This window comes from Eriocheir sinensis, chromosome 3 (genome assembly GCF_024679095.1).
Source record: "Eriocheir sinensis breed Jianghai 21 chromosome 3, ASM2467909v1, whole genome shotgun sequence".
Lineage (NCBI taxonomy): Eukaryota > Metazoa > Arthropoda > Malacostraca > Decapoda > Varunidae > Eriocheir > Eriocheir sinensis.
In genome coordinates this window covers 23,326,922-23,348,279 of record NC_066511.1, presented here as the reverse complement: position 1 = coordinate 23,348,279, position 21,358 = coordinate 23,326,922, and the positions used below count along the sequence as shown (strand labels likewise).

Below are 21,358 nucleotides of genomic sequence, written 5' to 3'. Positions count from 1 at the left end.
ATGTCGAGGGCTTATGTAGGAAATACGTACTGACATCAAAAGATCACTAAATATAGATAAAGCGGTAAAATAGTATATGCATCCTACCATTTAATACTTAGCTAAAAGTCTCAAAATATAGTGTTGGAAATAACTGCAATGCTCTAAGCCTAAGGGACAAGAGCAAGACAGTAAGGCAGGCTGGCCAAGTAGGTTCATGCTGCTCTTACTCTACGCGGGTTAATATTTTGATGTCAGTGGAAGGGAAATCTTTATATTGCCTACGATGAATAACCACGAATGATAGCTGTTGTTTTATTATGCTTTGAGTGAGTCAGTATGATATATACATTGAAGCGTGTATCAATTCTATGTATCTATTTGCATTAAGTCAGGACCTCCTCTGTATGGGATCAATGTGTCCACTTCATCCTCCTTATCATTCCCCTCGCACAGCAGTCGTGAGGAGGTGCCAGATCCCGCCAATCACTTCAATATGTGCGAAGAATCAATCTCGCTCTACAATTTTTTTCTGAGGCATGAGCATTGAATGAATAGAACACAAACTACTACTGTGGAATAATGAACGTTAATGCTAAATGTGTAATGATATGACTAGTTACTGTAACGAAGGCAAGCGGTGGCATCAGTTTCCATTGTGACCACAAGACGTCCAGAGTACAATGCTCCAGAGTATAAGTGCTCGTGCTTGTGGCGCCTCTATTGTTATGAAGCGTCCCTGGCCCCGCTGCTGCACCCGGTGAACGCCGCGACCACTAGAGGCAGGGCATCGTGGCTGTTCATTAGGTCAACGTGAGTTTTATCGCTTCTCATTTTCAAGGAATCGTTTCAAAGATACGCAGGCCAGGTGGAAGAATATCCCTCCCCCCACCCCGCCACCCACAAACGTGAATATATAGCTCCAAACCCAAAACAAGAAAGGTACGGACTGGCGATCGCGTGTCCAGTACGAGATCTAACAGTGGTGCATGACGCATGGCCGAGCTGCGCACACCCTATACTCCTGTGCTCACAAAGACAGGTCTCTCGCGGGGCCGCAATGCCTGTCAGCCCCAGCCCCCATAACACTATTTTCAACATTCTGTCACACGTCCAGAAACTCTGAAGCAGCCGTGGAATGCCGATGACGAAGCACACACTCCTCTTCCTCCTCCTCCTCCTCCTCCTCCTCCTCCTCTTCTGTTTGTGTTAGTGAAAACCCTTTATTTAAAAAATCGGCCTTCAAACTAATTAGATATTATTGGTGTTAATTTTATGCCTTCCTTATTGAGAGCGAATCATTGTGGACCTATAGGCAGCAGTAATCGGTGTGTTAATATGCTTTTTTAGGACGTGCAGAGTTCGATAATCGTTACTATGCAGTCTCTCTCTCTCTCTCTCTCTCTCTCTCTCTCTCTCTCTCTCTCTCTCTCTCTCTCTCTCTCTCTCTCTCTCTCTCTCTCTCTCTCTCTCTCTCTCTCTCTCTCTCTCTCTCTCTCTCTCTCTTATGCTTATATAAAGGCTGGCCTCTAACAATACATACAACAACATATGTAACTGTACCTAATAGGCTATTAATAAATGTTTCAATGTTTCAAATCTCTCTCTCTCTCTCTCTCTCTCTCTCTCTCTCTCTCTCTCTCTCTCTCTCTCTCTCTCTCTCTCTCTCTCTCTCTCTCTTTACATCGGCAATTTCCTTTCATTTTTCCTCTCCGTATCTGATAGTCTGACTCTCCATCTCTGTCCTCTCTCCTTCCCTTTCTCCCTCCCTTTCACTCCTCTTATCGTTCCAATTCATTCTATTGTTTCCTTTGCAGGCTCCTCCTCTTTCTCCCCTCTATTTTCCTTTTCTTTTTCCATCTTTATTTGTCTATTCATCATCCTTATCCTCCCTTCACCCCAGCTTCCCACTCTCCCTTCCTCGGCTCTTCGTTCTCGCTCAAGGGTGGTCCAGGATTTCCTTGCCATCGCCCCAAAGTTATCTTTCATATTTTCTTTGGCGACGCTTCCTTCCTTACCTCCCTCCCTCCATCCCTCCCTAACCTCCCAGCCATCTTCCTCTGCCTTTCTCAACGTTTATTTTCCTTCTCCAAGTCTTTCCTTCTTCTGCCTTCCATTCATTTCCCTTCCCTTTTCTCTCCTTCACTTCGCTTCGCTTTTTTCCTCTCCTTTTTCTCTCCACGCCTGTTCTTTTTTTTTTTTTACTTTTCGCATGCTTTCTCTTTTCCTATCTTTCCATCCCTTGCTTTTTTATTTTACTTCTCGTTCCCTTCATTCCCTCCCTCCTCTTTCCCTTTTCTCTCCCTCCCTCCCCTTCTCTTCCCTTTCCTTTCCTTTTGTTTTTTCCATTCCAGCAACGGTGTACAGAAGGGAGGGAAGATTAACTGTAGACGTAATTGTTGCCCTAACCCCCACATCTCTCTCTCTCTCTCTCTCTCTCTCTCTCTCTCTCTCTCTCTCTCTCTCTCTCTCTCTCTCTCTCTCTCTCTCTCTCTCTCTCTCTCTCTCTCTCTCTCTCTCTCTCTCTCTCTCTCTCTCTGCAACACACGCTTTTGCCTCACTCCCCTCGTCGCTTCCACATTAAAAAAAATTACACCTGCCTTTAACAAATGCGTCAGTTACAATAATTCATCATGTATACCTACGATATATCCTATTTCAGCGTGCGTTTCGATAACTATGAGCAGCTATTAATATTACTGCTTCATTATATACGTACGTGTGTGAGAATCATTTTTTCATGCAGGGTTTTCATTTATATGTTTTCATCTTTTTCGACCCCTGCGTTGCCGGCGATAAAATTCCACGTCGTGCTTTAAAAAGGACAACAAGGCAGCGTCACGGCTCACCTCACCCTTTGTGGCGCGACCCCTTGAATCGCAGACACCAAAACGCGATGACTAATTTTCAGCAGCAGCGGCAGCAGAGCGAGGCGAGACATTAAAAAAAATACTGGCTGTTAGTTTCTTTCTGTCGATCTCTATTTGCATCATGTATTTCGGCGTGGATACAGACGGCGTGCTTGAAGGCTGACTATATCGATGAAAAAGCTTTGTCCTATTGCATCATTGGTGCGGAATCGATTTGCCGCTAGGGTTAGTTTGTTTCTCTTGTAAGGGTGTGAGCATTCAATGAAGTGTGAGTTACAAAAATCAGCAACGACCTGAATTTCGTTTGGTGTTGCTCATTGTCCCATATTCCTTTGTTTCGCGGTGGCTGAGTGGTTACCGTGCTGGGCTCACATTTACCACGCCATGGACAACGTCGATTCGAATCCCCGCGCTACCACCTGGGATTTTTCAGTCACCGCCGAGTGGCCGAAGACTACCCACATGCTGTCCTGAAGACCACCCATCAACCCGGACTCTAGAAGAAACCGTCCAAGTGAATCAATAATGAGTTCCGGGGGGCAGCATGAGCCAAGCATAACTGGTGCCACTATAAAAATTGCCTGCGCCATGACGGGCTTGGGCCGACCACCAGCTAGGCCCCTGAAGAAAGCCTACCAGCGCTATAGGCCGAGATGTAAAAAAAAATAAAAAAATCTACAAATGTAACTGACTCACCTTCGCTTTCCCCTCTCTGATGTGCAGCCTTCCTCTCTCGTCCTCTTTACCTCTCCTTTCCACTTCGAACTGAAATATAGAGTTACGAGCTATATTACTCCTGTGTTCTGGTATATAGTGACGGTGATTAATTAAGGTGAGATGGGTTACCTTCTAGGAGAGATAGATTGATAGATATAGATAGATACATAGATAGATAGATAGATAGACAGATAGATATAGATAGATAGATATAGATAGATAGATAGATAGATAAGGACAGAAAGAGATAGATAAGAATAAAAAGAGATAGATAGATATGAAGAGAGAGAACAATATGTATATCTCGGAGCAAGAGATGAAAGGATGTTCTCGAGATGTAACCTTGCAAAAGTCTTACATACATCACTTTTTAAAGTGAGGTATGAATAACAAAGAAACATTTACTTAAAAAAAAAATCATGACAAATAATGTAGAGCTTCCATATTAATTCAGTAGCAAAAGATAGTGGTTTAGTAATATGAAGTAAGCAATGTGTTATTTTCACTTAAATTGACGTACTTCCTTTGGCCTCCTCCACTTGGAAGACAAACGTAAACTCGCAAGACACGTAATTAACGGAGAATCTCAAAAGACTCATCAGATGCCTAATAAAAGAAAGGCAAAATCCATTTTGAAAGGCCTCGACAGCTGCACGAGGCCGGCGGGGCAGCGTGCTGGCTGATCTTAAAGCTGAGTAGCTCGACCCGACTCACCTGTGTCGCACCCTCCTGCAGTGTGTCCAGGTGCCACCCCGCCCCGGCCTTGAGGCGGGGGTCGCTTACACGTAAGAACTTATGAACTTTAAAAGACATAATGAGTCCACAAGAAACTAGTCGAGTTACACATGGAAACTTATTCAAACACACACACACACACACACACACACACACACACACACGCACACACATTCACACACACAAACACACACGCGCACTCACATGAACGCTCACACGCACATACATTGCCCATACAACCTGCAATCCCCAACTTCAATTATTTAACCTTTCAAATTTTAAATCGAACTTCCGACACCAACAAGACTGCTGAATTTGCTCCTTCGCCGTTTTTTTTTTCATTTTTGTTCTACTTTGATTCTGTTTATGACAAACTTCCTGGAATCTGATCATACCACATGTTTACGACGATGTTTCCTAAGCTATAAGGAAATGTTAAAGTTGGGTAATAATGGAGAGGTATTTACAATCAGCTTTGATATGTCGTGATTCATCCTAAAATAGTTTGTAATTCCCAAGTGGAGGAGACCGAAAGAAGTATGTCAATTTAAGGAAAAGTATCGCATTGCTCTCTTCACATTACTAAGCCACTGTCCTCTGCGCGTGGCCTCGTTGCTCATCTCCGTGACATTGGCCCTTGAGTCTGTAGTGGGAGGGAGCCCATTACAACGGGACACAAGGCAAGGAAGCTCTACATTATTTGTTATGAGTTATTTGTTGCTCGACGCAGGTAATTCTAGGCAATGTGTAATTATGTGCTGTTCTTTTTGAGCGCTGCTAACATATGAATTATACATCAGTGTTTACAGTGATATTGTTTTGCTTCTAAAAACCTATACGATTATGTTGACAAAGTAAACTAGACCTTTTTATGTCATTGTCTGCATATAGAATTCTGCATCTTGATATATTGCCTTTGCCTTCCTGCAATGATTCTGGACCCATATCTTGCCTACCTGCTGCCGTTAGCAAAATTTTCAATCTGCTTGTGTAAGGCAGAGTGACTTCTTTGATCTGGATCCTCGTCCCAGACGACCCAGCAGCCGAGCACTAGCAGGTCTTTCGCTAAGCAAACAAATTACGTTTCCTCTTTTTATCTCCCTCAAAAGTTTGTTGGTGTCCCACTCTTTCTATTTAGCAATAATGATCTTTCCTAATGAAATCGCTGCTTTGCCGATGCCTCAGCATTACTCCTCCTTTTAACTAAAGATCTTCTTAGAAGGAATTATATAAGTTAAGGTTCTATACTACAAAAAGCGTAACCTCTACCTTCGCTTTTATTTATGAATGAAGTAAAAGGAGCTTGGTGTCTTTCAGTGCCTCATCAACTTAATTTATCCACCTGACACACTGACACAACCTTAACCACATTCCCGCTATCGTTTCATGGCTCGCAGCTGTTCCCTTTTCCAACATTCATTACTCCTTGACAATCCAAGATGGCGCCACTATAAACACTCGCCTGCGCCAGAACGGGCTGGACCGACCATCAGGCCCCACCTGGAAGAAGCCTTGGACCGACCATCAGGCCCCACCGGGAAGATGCCTACCGGCACAATAGGCAGCAACGTAAAAAAGAAAAAAAAGAAAAAAAAAATCCTTAACTGAAAATCATAACTGGATACTTAATTTCTCATCTCTTGTGCTGTTTCGTCTCCGCCACTCACTTTCCTCCTCACATATCCTAAAACAAGGTCCTAGTCTGCTCTCGTATGAAGTATGCACCTCACGTGAGTGAGTGAGGGAGGGAGCGAGCGAGCGAGCTAGAGTGCGTGCGTGCGTGTGTGCGTGCGTGCGTGCGTGTGTGCGTGCGTGCGTACGTGTGTGTGTGTGAATAGAGTCATGGATATTTTCCTCAGTAAGCAGAATGGCGTAGTTATTCCAAAAGAACTGTGTACGACGACGTATATACGTACATTGAAGTGAAACGCAGCCTGTTTATTCCATTGAGATAGCAGGACACGCAATGGAAATTAAACCAATATTAGGCGAAGGAAACCTAATTGAACCAAATCATACCAAACGCAACCAAACTCACCGACATCAAACATCATTCAACCACTCAACATAGCCTAACCAAATAACCCCACAATATCAAATCTACCACATCCTAACCTAAGTTATTGTTACTAACCCCGAGGAACGCGACGATCTGTCGTAATATTTATGTGTTATCGAATGCTGCGGGGAATATCAAAGAATTATCGGCCCTCATTGGTGTCCCGTGTGAAGGTAATGTGTGTGTGTGTGTGTGTGTGTGTGTGTGTGTGTGTGTGTGTGTGTGTGTGTGTGACAATACAGATAATTCCTCAATGGCTGCTCCCCTCGGTGTATCCTGCTGATGATACCTTAAATCATGTAATTGCGTTGTGCTGGCACGTGCAAAAAGTGTTCATCGTATTTTTATAAGACAAGAAAGCCGCTCAAGGTCATAAAAACGCTCGGTAAATGCTGTTTCCGCAAAGAAAACAATAGTCAAAAGTGTCAGATTCGGTTGAGGTGTTGATACTTTTCCCCTCTTAAAGGCGTCAGATCGTAGGGAGGAGAAATGGAACTTTCAGATTTTTTCCAGCGAAACGAATGGAGGAATGAAGATGCTGTTTAATCCCTGTATAAGGAATTCGGACAACGGGGTGGTGAGCTATGGTAGAGTCTTGTGTAGCGAAGCCGCGAAATGAGTAGGGGCGTGCAGTTGACAATTTCCCAAACCCAGTTGCCATGAAAACATAGATATAGAATAGAAAATAAAGGATAATATTAGGGCAGAGTAAGGAGGTAGACACTAGAGTTGGAACTTGAGATTTGTAAGCTAATAGTGAAGGAAAGCCCTTTCTCTTCTAAATTTTCTCACTCCTAGTTGTGTTTCATCTAACTTCAGTTAATATATCAGTTGTTTATTTATTTCTTTACTCGACACATTTTTTTCTTCCTATCCTGTATAAAGAAGAGGCTTTGCGTGTTTCTTTTTCTCCACGTGGCACACCGTCGTCTGACGAGGCCTTTGTAGCACACAACCGTCCACAATTTGTTGACTTAGGACTCTTATGACTCCTTGTGCACCGCGAACCCTCCGCTTCACAAAATTATGTTTCCTTAACTACCTTCTTTCCTATGATTTATCACGATCCAATTTTTAGTTGTAAAATATATTATGAAAACGAAATCAGTTTTGATGACAACACGCATTTTCAAGCAACTGTGTTTTTACTTGAGGATACACTAATCTTACAGGAACATAAATTTGACAAAAGTTACGCGACTCTCACCATTTGTAATTACGTAAAAATGATCGTGTACAAAATGTCTTACCGGACGAGGTAGCATCTGAAACACTTTCCTCCACCTATAATATTTATCTTTTCGTATTTAGCTATTCGTCTTTACCGTATTTTACTTTCGTTCAAAAAGACGTTTATAAAAAAAAAAATCATTAGATTTCAGAATCTCTGGCCACTGTGAAACAAGACTTTCCCTAACTTTTGTCTCTCGTTCACAGATGGGAAACGACCCTCACATTGCCCTAGGAAGAACAGTTTGATTTGTGCCTTACTAGAGTGTAGTGAGACGAACAGGAACATAGAGGGTTGAATTATATTACGATAGTTATGTACAGTGGCGAGGCGAAGCCGACGGGTAGGTGATGACACACCGCAAGTGACGGCTGCCAAGTGTCTGGGTCAACCTTTCGGAATCCAGTAAACGTTTATCTACGTCACCAGACATAGACGTGCCACACCAATAAAATGATAATAATAATAATAATAATAATAATAATAATAATAATAATAATAATAATAATAATAATAATAATAATAATAATAATAATAATAATAATAATAATAATAATAATAATAATAATAATACGGGAGCCACTTTCGTGCACATTTACGTTACCAGGCATAGACGAGCATCACTAAGGATGATAAAGATGGGTACAGTGCCCTTCATGGTGACCCTCCGAAGGAATGTTTTTACGTCATATATCTGCTGTTTGATCCCCTCCCCTGTGATCGGCCACCTCCATACTTGAGAAGTCCTCTACTCTACCTTCAGTCATTACTTTTCTCTACAGCAGCCCTTGGGAGCCCTACACTCCTTCATGTACCCTGATCACGTCCTCACCTCCTCCAATTTTCACAGCTTCCTCTTTTTATGTGGCCGAGGGAAAGGAGCCTTACGTGTGGCCCCACCTTTTACCTCTGATTACAACGTGCGCGCCGCCTCGTTCCAGCGTTCCTTTTCTCTCCCACAAATTTCCTCTCACGTTACTCAGGCGTTCCCAGGGAGCAGTTTGATTTCGCTTCCAAATCTGCTCTCTCCTCTCACCTTGCCGCCTCTGCACACCCTTACGAAAAAGCAGAACAGCTGAAGACGATTTCTTTACGTATTTTTACTTTAAATAGAGAACTGTCCGAATCTAGGGATAGATGATGATTTTTAATAGCATAATGATGTCTCCTAATAAGGCAACCAATCTTAGAAATAATGAGAGATAAATAAATGCAAGAAAAGTGTGTTTTCTTTGGCGTATGACTATTATACAATAGAGTGAGCAGAAACTTAATGCCCAAGTGAACTTATTATAAAAAGGAGGACGAGGCCTTATGATCGTGGCCCAGCGCGACTCATGGAAAATCATTATAAATGTTTGGCTGAGTCGACAGCTTTACGGCGCCGCGTTCAGGACGACGCGAGTTCGGTCTCCGCCCGGTGCCACCAAGCTGGGATTTTTCAGCCGCCGCCAAGTGGCTTAAAACTACCCACATGCTGTCCAGAAGACCACCTATCAACCCGGACTCTAGATTCTAGGATTAAAGATGAGCTCCGGGAGGGCAATATGAGCCAATGCAAGATGGCGCCACTATAAACACTGGCCTGCGCCACAACGGGCTGGGCCATACCATCAGGCCCCTCCAAAAACAAGCCTACCGGCGCCACAGGCGAAGATGTAAAAAAGAAAAAAAGAAAAAAAAGAAAAAAAAGCTTGTAAGTTTTTACCTTGTTTTCCGAAAGTGCTTCAGCTTAGTCTTATACGAGTGTTTTTGTATCCGATGCGAGTGATGGATTGCTGTAGATCAGTTGTGTTCAATATATGAATTCAATAGTGTTTCATGAGCTATTCATTCATGAGTATTTGTTCAATTCCAGCATGCATTCTCCACCTGACTTCTAAATTCCTCGCTTTGCGACACCTGTGCAAGGGATTTTAACTTTTTTTCCCAACCTAATTTCCAAAATTTATGAGCGATGATAGATTTCCATGCAGGAAAGGCGGTGGCCGAGTGGTCAGCTTGCAGACGTGGTGATCCCGAGGACCTGGGTTCAAGTCCTACCGCGAGATGCTGACAATTTCCAACCAGCATAGTTGTAGAAAATTACCTACATATTCTCCAAATCCTCAATCACCCCTAACTTCAGCGATTTCAGTCAAGAGGAGAACCAGGGGACAGCATGAGCCAAGCAAGACTTCAGCGATTTCAGTCAAGAGGAGAACCAGGGGACAGCATGAGCCAAGCAAGACTTCAGCGATTTCAGTCAAGAGGAGAACCAGGGGACAGCATGAGCCAAGCAAGACTTCAGCGATTTCAGTCAAGAGGAGAACCAGGGGACAGCATCAGCCAAGCAAGAATCATATTTATAACGGCAAACACTATAAATGACACTCGACTGCTCCACTTAAAGGCTGCGGCCATACACCATGCAGGCCCCTGAAGAGACCCTACCGGAGATATGTAGGCAGCACATCAGAAAACATAAGCGTGTGCCACCGTTACAAAATAATAGGGATCTCCTGGATAAGTGGGACCTTTAGACTGCGTATGTGATGGGAGGTCAACATGTCGTAGCGCGTCACCAGTAATGCTCGACAATCAAGATACTAAAGAGAGCTGAGAGGCGAAAGCAGTGTATTTGTAGGCTCTACTCAGGAAGGGTAGTGTGTTGCACTTCTCTGATTAAACGTTCCTTGCTTATGTTCTTTTCATTTGTGGGCTGACTGACTGGTAGAGGGGAATAGCTGGTTGGCTAGGTAACTTATGGGCTGTTCCATAGAGTCGCAAAATATCTGGCTTACTAAGTGAGTAGGGAAATGACTGGCTGAATGTCTGTTCGGTGAGTGGAAGCAAACTGGCTACCTGGTTAGCAATGTTAGTGACTGACTGGCTAGCCGTTTCAGTGAGTGGCTGGATATCTGGCTATCCGGATGAGCGCCTTACTGGTTAAATGAGTGGTTGGCTAGCTGGCGAATAAATGAGAGGCCTGCGTTCTCATTTGCCAGCACGTTAGGTGGCTATGTGTGACACGCGTTACCTCCTCGCCATAATGTGTTTTTTTCCCATTAAAAATAAATGTTCCTTTGATGTGTTACAGACACTCAAGTGTACAACAAAACAACTACAACGGCGCCCCAAAACCAAACTCTGGGCAGGCGCTGCCCCAAGAGTCCAGTACACGCTAAACATGACCGAGCAAGGTGATGCGTAAGGTGGTGCGTTGCTCAAAGCCCGTTTTCTATTTGATTTTCTATGATTAATGTGTGTCAGCGGCGTGACCCAGCGGAGTTTGGAAGCGGCCGTTTTTTTGGTAATCAAACATGGGTCTTGGGGTCAACTAGTTGCGTTAAACGCTTCACTACCTGTTGAATCAGGCTGTAGTGTGGACAGACACTGTGACTTTGTGTCACCACCAGAGTTCTGATCTCGTCACCCAACGCCTGTGGTCACCCCGGGTGTGTACGGAGCATTAGTGACTCTGCGAGGCCATGGGAAAGCAGCGAACAGGACAGAGCCAGCTAGGATTCAGCGCCGCCTCCCCTTCGTGGATGGCCACTCAGCGTCAGTGGGAGTGGCGGTCAGTCTTCACTCTGGCGGCGAAGCGAAACGAGAAACCCTGCAGAGCGAGGATCGGCTGGGAGGAGGGGGTGGGGGATGCGGCAGACAACGCAGCCAGTTCTCCTCGCCTGTTGAGATTCCTCCAGGCGTGGACAGGGGAGCAGGGGGGAGGAAACAACGCAGACAGTTCTCCGCTGCTATTGAGACTCCTTCGTGCGTGGATAGAGGTTGTGATTCAGCACCAGAGTACTTCCTGGCTTATGGGACGGACCGGTTAGCGATGATGACAGCCTGGCGTTGCACGGTGCTATAGCTGCCTGTGAGTTCTGAGAGTGAGAGCGTCCCCTGACAGGCGGCTGCCTGGGGAATATAAATGGACGCCCCGGGTTTCCAGCTCAGACCCGCTTTCAGAGGAGTCTTGAGCGAGCCCGTGGTGGTGTGGGGTGCTTATTCGTACTATAAAGTTAATAAAAACTAGTTTATTTTAGTATACTATCGTTTGTATCGTTACTGAGGGGACACAATCAACAACCTCGAAAACCGTTCCACCAGCTTCACATATTAACGTAACAAAAATTCGTCAAAATATTCATATGTAATAAGAAAATTCTTACACTCATTCTCATGATGAGTTTTTACCAAGATGGAAAATGTGATATTGGATGATAACGCTAACCTTTTCTGATAAATGATATTATGCCAAACTGTTTTATACCAGTTCTAACTAAATTTATCAAATAGTTAAATATTTAAATATAATTATATTTTCACAGTTTTCTTCCTCTCGGCAATAATTCTACCTATTCCTTTTTTTAACTGATACATCTCAGCAAGGAACTGTTGTATTACCAAAGGTTCTGTTATACAAATGTTCAACAGTGTATCTCTGGAAAGAAATACATTTCACACAAGAATGACAAAAACTCATTCGTCCCGCCCGTATGAGATGTAGTTTCCTCCTCCTCCTCCTCCTCCTCCTCCTCCTCCTCCTCCTCCTCCTCCTCCTCCTCCTCCTTCTCCTTCTCCTAATCCTAACACTTCCTCCTCCTCCTCCTCATCCTCATCCCCCTCCTATTCCTCTTCTTGGTCATGGGAGACAGGCTTCTCCTCATCAACCTCCTCTCAATCCTCGTCCTTTTCCTCCTTCTCCTTCTCCTCTTCCTCCACCTCCTCCCCTCCTCCTTCTCGTCCTCCTTCTCCTCCTCTTCATGGTCATAAGAGAGGCAGCCTCCTCCTCCTCCTCCTACTCCTCCTTTTCCTCCTCCTCTTTTTCCTCTTCTTCCTCCTCCTTTTCCTCTTCCTCCTTCTCCTCGTCCTCCTTCTTCTCCTCTTCTTCCTTCTCCTCTTCATGGTCATAAGAAAGGCAGTCTCCTCCTCCTCCTCCTCCTCCTCCTCCTCCTCCTCTTCCTCTTCCTCTTCCTCTTCCTCCTTTTCCTCCTCCTCCTCCTCCTCCTTCTCCTTTATTAGACGTGCCCGCGAGCAGTTTCCCCCCTCCCTCCATGGTGTATCCTGGTCCCCGCAAGACAAGGAGCAGCCGAATATATTTCCGAGGAGACTGAGCGAAGATTCTTGTCGACATTATTATGCGGCGGTAGTGATGCTCTGAGGGATGTGATGGACGAGGTGGTTGGGTTAGTGGTGACGACGGAGAGGAAAGGAGGAGGAAAAGAAAAAGGTGGAAGAAAAGGTTAAAGAGTAAAGGAATGTTCTCAAGATAATGTTTATAGGAGAGATATTCTTTGCGGAGAAAAGAAAACGAGGGGTTGATTTTGTAAGATTAATAGAGCGAAAGATGAAAGAGAAGGAAAATATTGAAGAGGAATAATGACAATAACGTTATAATAATAATAATAATAATAATAATAATAATAATAATAATAATAATAATAATAATAATAATAATAATAATAATAATAATAATAATAATAATAATAATAGCAATAATAATAATAATAATAATAATAATAATAATAATAATAATAATAATAATAATAATAATAATAATAATAATAATAATAATAATAATAATAATAATAATAATAATAATAATAATAATAATAATAATAATAATAATAATAATAATAATAATAGCAATAATAATAATAACACTGATAATAACAATAATAATAATAATAATAATAATAATAATAATAATAATAATAATAATAATAATAATAATAATAATAATAATAATAATAATAATAATAATAATAATAATAATAATAATAATAATAATAATAATAATAATAATAATAACCATTATAACTAATATTTATGATAAGAAAAAGAAACGAAAAAAAAAGAAGAACGAAATAAATGAGGACGATAATTATTTGAGAAGAGGTAATGCAGAGCTTTGAATTGCCTTAGTGATAAGTAAACAATAATATGAAAAAATCTACGTAAAATCGCAATAATCAACATTTTAATCATAATGAGAGAGCCGCGTTCTTTTCATGAGGCCAATACGAGCCTGTTATTGTCATTTTTTTAGAATTATCATCACAAACAATGGAAGTAGGTTTAAGCATTGACTCATGTTACCACAACGTATAATATTAGTGCTGGAATCACCACAAAGCACCCGAGAACAAATTGCATACTTGTGTTTTCAAATAGATTAAGAATGGTAAAAAAAAGTACAATATGTTTTGTTCAAACTTAAAACTTTATACAAAACGCTCTATCGAGTTATCTGCACTTATTCCTTTGTTTGGAGATCCGTGCGACGATTCAACACAGTGAAAATAAGAACCCTACGTTGTTGACTCTTGAAAGTTACAAACTTAAAAAAATCGTCCCCTTTTCCCACCTCAAAGAATAATAAAACAATCTCGTGCAGTCCCTGTCATTCTCACACGTCCCTCACTGCTTCCATACGGCACACCACTGCCTTGGCTCGCCTCACCCCGCTCTAGAATTTAACTTAATTTACAAGGTATGTACATAGTTATGATTGACTGTATGATAATTTCCAATCATATGCTGCCTCAAACAATATGAAATTATAAGGCACAGTATGGCAGACCAAAGATGTGCTGTTTGTCACTAAGAAAAAAAAAACTGAATATTGTGCCTGCTTTCTTAGTCACCCTCCTATTTTTCCGATTCATCTCTTAGCAAATTCGTTGAACAAGGGACCTCATCACAGATGTTTTATTGGATAGAAGTAGCAGCAGAGATGAGCATTTGAGCGGAAAAGAAGTAATAGGAAGCTACTTTTCGATGAGCTCCGGCACGGCCTGCCTGGAATCACCGGGGCCAGCTGGCCGCGTAAACCTTCCTGCGCCCGTCCCGCCCCGCTCGCCTCTGCCGAGCCAGCTGCCATTCATTGCCGGGAGGAAGCGAGGTTTTCCCAAAAGTTCCATACACATTTTCATTTTTACTAAGTCTGAAATGCGCTTCAGCTTCTGCAAACACGACAACGATGTGATAAACTTTGGACAAAACCTGGGGAAAAAAGATGAAAAGAAACATGAAAACGGGACACAGTTGAAAAAAACTAAGCCGCTCGGGACTTGGGAACGGCTGCGGAGCAACGTTGAGGCCATTGTTCCAGAATACTCGGGATCTGGCGGAATACGGCCGATCGGAAAAGCGTGTGGCGCCCATGATATACAACCCACGTTCTGCCCCTCAGGCCCCACTAGCCAGTCTATACCTTGCTCCACCTTGTATGGATTGGCTTCCCTCCGCGCCAATCGCACATTGACTTATTAAATTTTTACATATACTAATACCGTAATTACAGTTTCTACAATCATGATTGTAAACAATGTATATAAGAAGAGAACGGTGTCGATCAGGCAAAGATAATTCAGTTTGTTTCGTTCTTTTCTTCTTCATTCGGCCGTTTAAGCATCGCCACAGCGGATTATTCATTACTATGTCTTCCAGTCCTCTGCAAGCATAAACTCTGATGCTAAACTCTGGGGATATAAAGTTTCACCATCGGAGTCCCGCAGTCCCTGCGCTTAAAAATCTTGCCTACAACAACGTCGTCACGAGGGAGTTTTTCATATTTCAACGACCGTTTGTTCACCTCTCTCTCTCTCTCTCTCTCTCTCTCTCTCTCTCTCTCTCTCTCTCTCTCACGCACACACACACACACACACACACACACACACACACACACACACACACACACACACACACACACACACACATATATATATATATATATATATATATATATATATATATATATATATATATATATATATATATATACAGAGAGAGAGAGAGAGAGAGAGAGAGAGAGAGAGAGAGAGAGAGAGAGAGAGAGAGAGAGAGAGAGAGAGAGAGAGAGAGAGAGAGAGAGAGAGAGAGAGAGAGAGAGAGAGAGAGAGAGAGAGAGAGAAATCGTGTGTTGACCTAACTACAACGGCCACACTTTATGCTGGAGGGAAATGAAGCGAGAGGAAGGAGAGGAAAGTTCGTGCGTGCAAAGAGCGTAAACGCCAGACTGACGAGCACGGCCGAGAGAAGTCCGGGAGGAAAATGGGACGTGAGTGAAAGTACGAGTATGGGGCAGCCAGACGACGTAGTTCAAGCAAAAAAATATCTACCTTGCTGCTGACGATGGTGAAGGCAGTAAAGAGAAGGAGCGGCAGGAGGTTGCCTGGAGGTATGTGTGAAATGATGGCTGTTGCAGGAAAGTGTGAAAGAGAGGAAATAGTGTGTTTGAGAAAAAGAATGGTGCATGGAAGTGCTAATCGACTGTTGGAAATTGCTTCGATGAGAATAAAAATTTTAGGGATTAAACTGTGAATCAACTCCTAAGCAGCAAGTAAAGGACCGAAACGCACAACCCACTCGCCATTCTACATGCTTTTTGTGTTTACTGGCTTCATTCTTGTGAGCAAGCGTGTTACCGGCGGTACTAATGCCTTCTTGTCGCAGACATGCCAACAAAAAAGAAAAAGCATGCAGGGGGGTGTTACCAGGAGATTAGCTTTATGCAGACTTATCAGTATTTCAACCAATGTGCGAGACTCACTCTACTTCCCAGACACCAAAAAGATGGTGGTGAAAGAAACCTTTGAAAATTTGTCGTAATAGGGTTGAAGAGGTGTGAAAGGCGTTAAAATTAAATATTGGAGCGTTAATACGAAACGTCCCGTGCGTTGGTATTATGATAATAGGCTGAGGCCTTAGACTAAGCTTAGAGTGTGAAGGATATAAACGGATCTGTCGCAGTATACTGGCATCAAAGTATTTAATATAGAACGAAAGTAGTTGAAGGAGAATTATACTCCTCGGAGACAGAGAAACCACACGTAATTTTATGATGAATGGCATGGAAAAGGATTGGAATGAAATTGACTTGGAGGAAAAATTGTATTTACCAGGGAATGAAAGGTGTGCAAAAAATTGAATTACTACCTGCGTCATAAGCTGATGAAAACGGAATAAAGGATCCCTGCCATCCTCTAAGCCTCCCCACACGATGTTTTTGATATTACTTAGTAGTAGTAGTAGTAGCAGTGGTGGTGGTGGTGGTGGTAGTAGTAGTAGTAGTAGTAGTAGTAGTAGTAGTAGTAGTAGTGGTGGTAGTAGCAGCAGCAGCAGCAGTAGTAGCAGTAGTAGTAGTAGTAGTAGTAGTGGTGGTGGTGGTGGTGGTAGTAGTAGTAGTAGTAGTGGTGGTAGCAGCAGCAGCAGCAGCAGTAGTAGTAGTAGTAGTAGTAGTAGTAGTAGTAGTAGCAAAACTTTCATTTGCCCATAATGTGTAAATGTTCAGCAAACAACATTACAGTGTGCTCTACGTAAGTCTTCCAGTAACTATCATGAGTCTTCCATCAGCTATCATGAACACACGTAACAAATATTCGTAAATCTAAAATATTTTCCCCTCTTTCAAATTCTCTGTACACCTACTGAGACATGTAGCACCACCAGAATAAGTAGCTATAATTTTAGCAAGATTTCCACCAGATTGTTATTAAAGTCCAATACCGACTATTCAAACCATGTGTTACGGGCGGCGCCATTATATGCCACTTATGCTTTGTAAAAAAAAACTCTACGCTCCCAACCACCCACGTTTGCGTTACTACGCGGCTCCCTTGATAAAGAGTTCAACCCCCCCCTCCCGTCAGCATGCTTATCCTCTCTGTTTTTCCTCTAAGTAGTTTCATCAAAGACAAATCAAATGACTGCGTTTGGTAAAAGAGCAAAGAATAGCACAAACAAACAATGTGCTACTAAGCGTTTCAGGGGCCGTGAGGCATCGTTTTTCGCAAATATTTTCTAAAGAAACTGTTGATCAGTATGGTATTTTGTCACAGCCATTTTGTCACCCTGCCCTATTTGTTGAAAACATACTGCATTGCCAAATTTAGTTAATGAAGGCGCTTACTCTTGACTCGGATGGCGAAATCTGGTATTAGCCATCTAGACACGGACAGTGGAAGCATGACGTTGCCATGACGTATATACCCCCATCTACCCCACTGTGTTAAACTGAGATAAATTTACCCAACGAACTAACGGGGAGCATATAGACAAACATAGTCACATACACTCCTACACACACACACACACACACACACACACACACACACACACACACACACACACACACACACACACAAACATATGTACATACGCACTCACGCAGGACACACGCAGGAGACACACACACACACACACACACACACACACACACATAGGCCTCGAGTGCCCACATGCAGTCATTAGTGGCGTTTCATAAACAAGGACTAAAACGGCCTTAAAACGGCCTTAAAACGGCCTTAATAAAACCGGAGTGGAGTCTTGCAGGGCCGCCGGTAATGACTCGCCTGCAGCGCCTCACTGGAAATGCTTGAAAATTTGGCGTCTCTGTTCTTAGTGCGGGAACAATGGAGGAGACAGGCAAGGAACAGAGAGGAGAAAAGAAAAAAAAATTAAATGACTCGGAAGAGGAGAATGAAGGCAATATTGATAAAGAAATGGTATTGCAACTTCTACCGGTTTTCAAGATGAGAAATAAAAGTCAATTAGAGTGAGGAAAAGAAGAGAGGGTAAAAGACGAGGAAGGAGGAACAGAATAACAATAGTTTTACTGTCATTGTGATTTCATTTTAAAAACGAGTAACTCAAAGAAATTTAAAAGTGAACGGTGTAAAGAGATAATACAGGATAGTAAAAGGTGTAAGAGATAATACAGGATAGTAAAAGGTGTTAGAGATAATACAGGATAGTAAAAGGTGTTAGAGATAATACAGGATAAAGATTGTGAAATGTTTAAATATAAATTGAATGCTTGCAGCGTATTTCGGAATAAGAACTTGAAAGGTAAAGAATCTGAACAAAAGGATGATAACGTTCTGGGCAGTAAAAGAATCAAAGCAACATAAGTGATACAATAGGAATATTCAGCATCTTTTAAGCAACCGCCACTGGATCACAGTATATTGTAGGGAAGTTATATTAAATAAAACAATAGGTGAGACATACCGATAGCTCAGTTGGTAGTGTGACTATCTTTTTTTAGAGTTACTATGCCAATGACCATTGTTCAATCCGGATCAAATTAACGTGTTCCATCCAGATTACTGCCCAGCCTCTATGCCACCCAGCCTAAACATATGGTGGATCAACAAGGACTAGAAGGAAAAAATACGGAGGAGAAAGAAACTGGCTACCATATTGCATGGGCTACCATATTGCATAGGGTACCATATTACCTCCGCCATCTTCGCTGGCGGAGGTAAAAATAATAATAATAATGATAATGATAATGATGATGATAATGATAATAATAATAATAATAATAATAATAATAATAATAATAATAATAATAATAATAATAATAATAATAATAATAATAATAATAATAATAATAATAATAATAATAATAATAATAATAATAATAATAATAATAATAATAATAATAATAATAATAATAATAATAATAATAATAATAATAATAATAATAATAATAATAATAATAATAATAATAATAATAATAATAATAATAACAAAAATCATGATACAAATGTTTACTCGGGTCATAGCGGCTGTTAGACCGAATATCTAGTAAAGACAGACAAGCAAAAAGAGTAACAAAAAGAAGGCAGAAGGGAGCTAATGGTTTTGGGCGCGTGATCTATGGGAGAGTAATGAATTCCGTAGAGGGGTTAGGGGGAAATACAGCTCTTCGGTAAGTACATTAGGACATTCGTTTCTTCTAAGTATAAATAAGTGAGTGTCTAGAACGGTTAGGCACAATGGATGAGGTGGGGCGAGAGGGAGACAAAACAGCATTCACTTACCTATACGTGTCCTTGGCAATAAAAAACCTCAACCTGAAAAGAAGGAAGTAGGTTATGTGGAGTTTTTAATTAATTTCGGCTTACTGGGAAGAAAGTATGTTAATATGACAGTGAGTTAATCAGGGTTTTTCTCTCTCTCTCTCTCTCTCTCTCTCTCTCTCTCTCTCTCTCTCTCAATCTCTCTCTCATTAACACTGACGTCTCACAGGTTAAAAAAAAAGCATACAAACATATAGTTAAAGGCAATCATATGTATTGAAATAGAGCAAAAAATGTACAAGGGGACGAGAGAGAGAGAGAGAGAGAGAGAGAGAGAGAGAGAGAGAGAGAGAGAGAGAGAGAGAGAGAGAGAGAGAGAGAGAGAGAGAGAGAGAGAGAGAGAGAGAGAGAGAGAGAGAGAGAGAGAGAGAGAGAGATGGGGGGGTAGAAATAATTTGGCACAGAGGGATTTGGGCGCACTGGTAATTTCGTAATCACGTTATGTCGCTCACAGCCATTTCGCAAAACAAAAAACGTGTGATGCGGCGATTTTCTATTTACTCTTTTGTTTAGGAGTGACGATTTTTGGCGCGCGTTTCACCTTGTTCCTGCATGTCTGGTTTTAAAGAGAGAGAGAGAGAGAGAGAGAGAGAGAGAGAGAGAGAGAGAGAGAGAGAGAGAGAGAGAGAGAGAGAGAGAGAGAGAGAGAGAGAGAGAGAGAGAGAGAGAGAGAGAGAGAGAGAGAGAGAGAGAGAGAGAGAGAGAGAGAGAGAGAGAGAGAGAGAGAGAGAGAGAGAGAGAGAGAGAGAGAGAGAGAGAGAGAGAGAGAGAGAGAGAGAGAGACTAAAAGACAGACAGACAGACTGATTGGCAGACAGACAAACAGACAAACAAACAGACAGACAAGAGATGGTACTCGGAACGTGTAGTTTAATGATTTTCTCCATAAATCTTTATATACCACTGTTACCAAGCCAGAAGAGAGGATGGCGCCACTATAAACACTTGCCTGCGCCATGACGGGCTGGGGTCGACTACCATCCAGCCCCCTCATGAAAAGCCTACCGGCGCTATAGGCGTACACGTAAAAAAAAAAAAAAAAAGCTTCGGGACATTCAGAAAGGTAAATATGATGGAGAAAATTTAATGTCCGCCGCTAATCTAAGCCAAGGACTTGGGTGGATTATCCTGTGTGTCCTGAATGCCTTGCGTCCGGCTGAAGAGGCCCTCACTGACCCACCTCTACGCCCAGGCTGACTGAGAATGACCTGGAGCTTTATTTTTATTTCCATAAACATCGAATTCTTTATTTCTAACACAGCAAACTTCTTTAACACTAAACTAACTTTCGTACAGTTGACTTATAATTTTTCACCTATTTTTTTTCCTTAATTTCAGTTTTCATTTCTCTAAAGATATTACTAGACGGTCTTAGGAAGAATATGAAGAGAGCAGCTAACGGATCACCGAAGTCTGAATATCAATCAATAACATGAAGCAGACCGTTGGTGCGCTCAAAGGAGCCCAACTTAGTATAGTTTGTTTTGGGAGGGGTGTGTGGGTGTAGCAATTTGTTTATTGTGTGCTTTAATAAGCCGTTCACTCAAGTAAATTAGTTAAGCTGAGTAACCAATCGATATCTTACTGAAAAAGTAATAGTAGTACGTTCATTCATTTTATATACTTATGGTACTTATTGAATACAAGCTATCTACTTTTGGTTATACATCCGTATGTCTATCTATCTGTCAGTATAGTTGGTAAACACATAGGAAAAACGCTCCTTAATATAAAAATGTAGCATTAAATTGATTGAAGCAAATGTTAGAAGCTTTTGAAGGCCACTCTCCAGATTATTATTTGATAAGGGCATGAATACAAATTACATGGAATAACGATCGATGACGGTACCTCGCCTGCTCCTTGTTTTACCTTCTTGTTGAATATTTTCTTGGGGAGACCAGTGCAAATG

The 21,358-nt window shown here is 41.8% G+C and overlaps 1 long non-coding RNA gene across 1 annotated transcript in view; it reads right to left on the bottom strand.

Annotated features, from left to right (window-relative positions):
- The window catches only part of LOC127006933 (uncharacterized), a 72,408-nt gene that overhangs the window by 42,069 nt on the left and 8,981 nt on the right, over positions 1–21,358 (bottom strand). Inside the window, exon 2 of the long non-coding RNA XR_007759920.1 lies at positions 3,546–3,614. This is a non-coding gene — a long non-coding RNA (uncharacterized LOC127006933). The remainder of the gene's footprint in view (positions 1–3,545; positions 3,615–21,358) is intronic.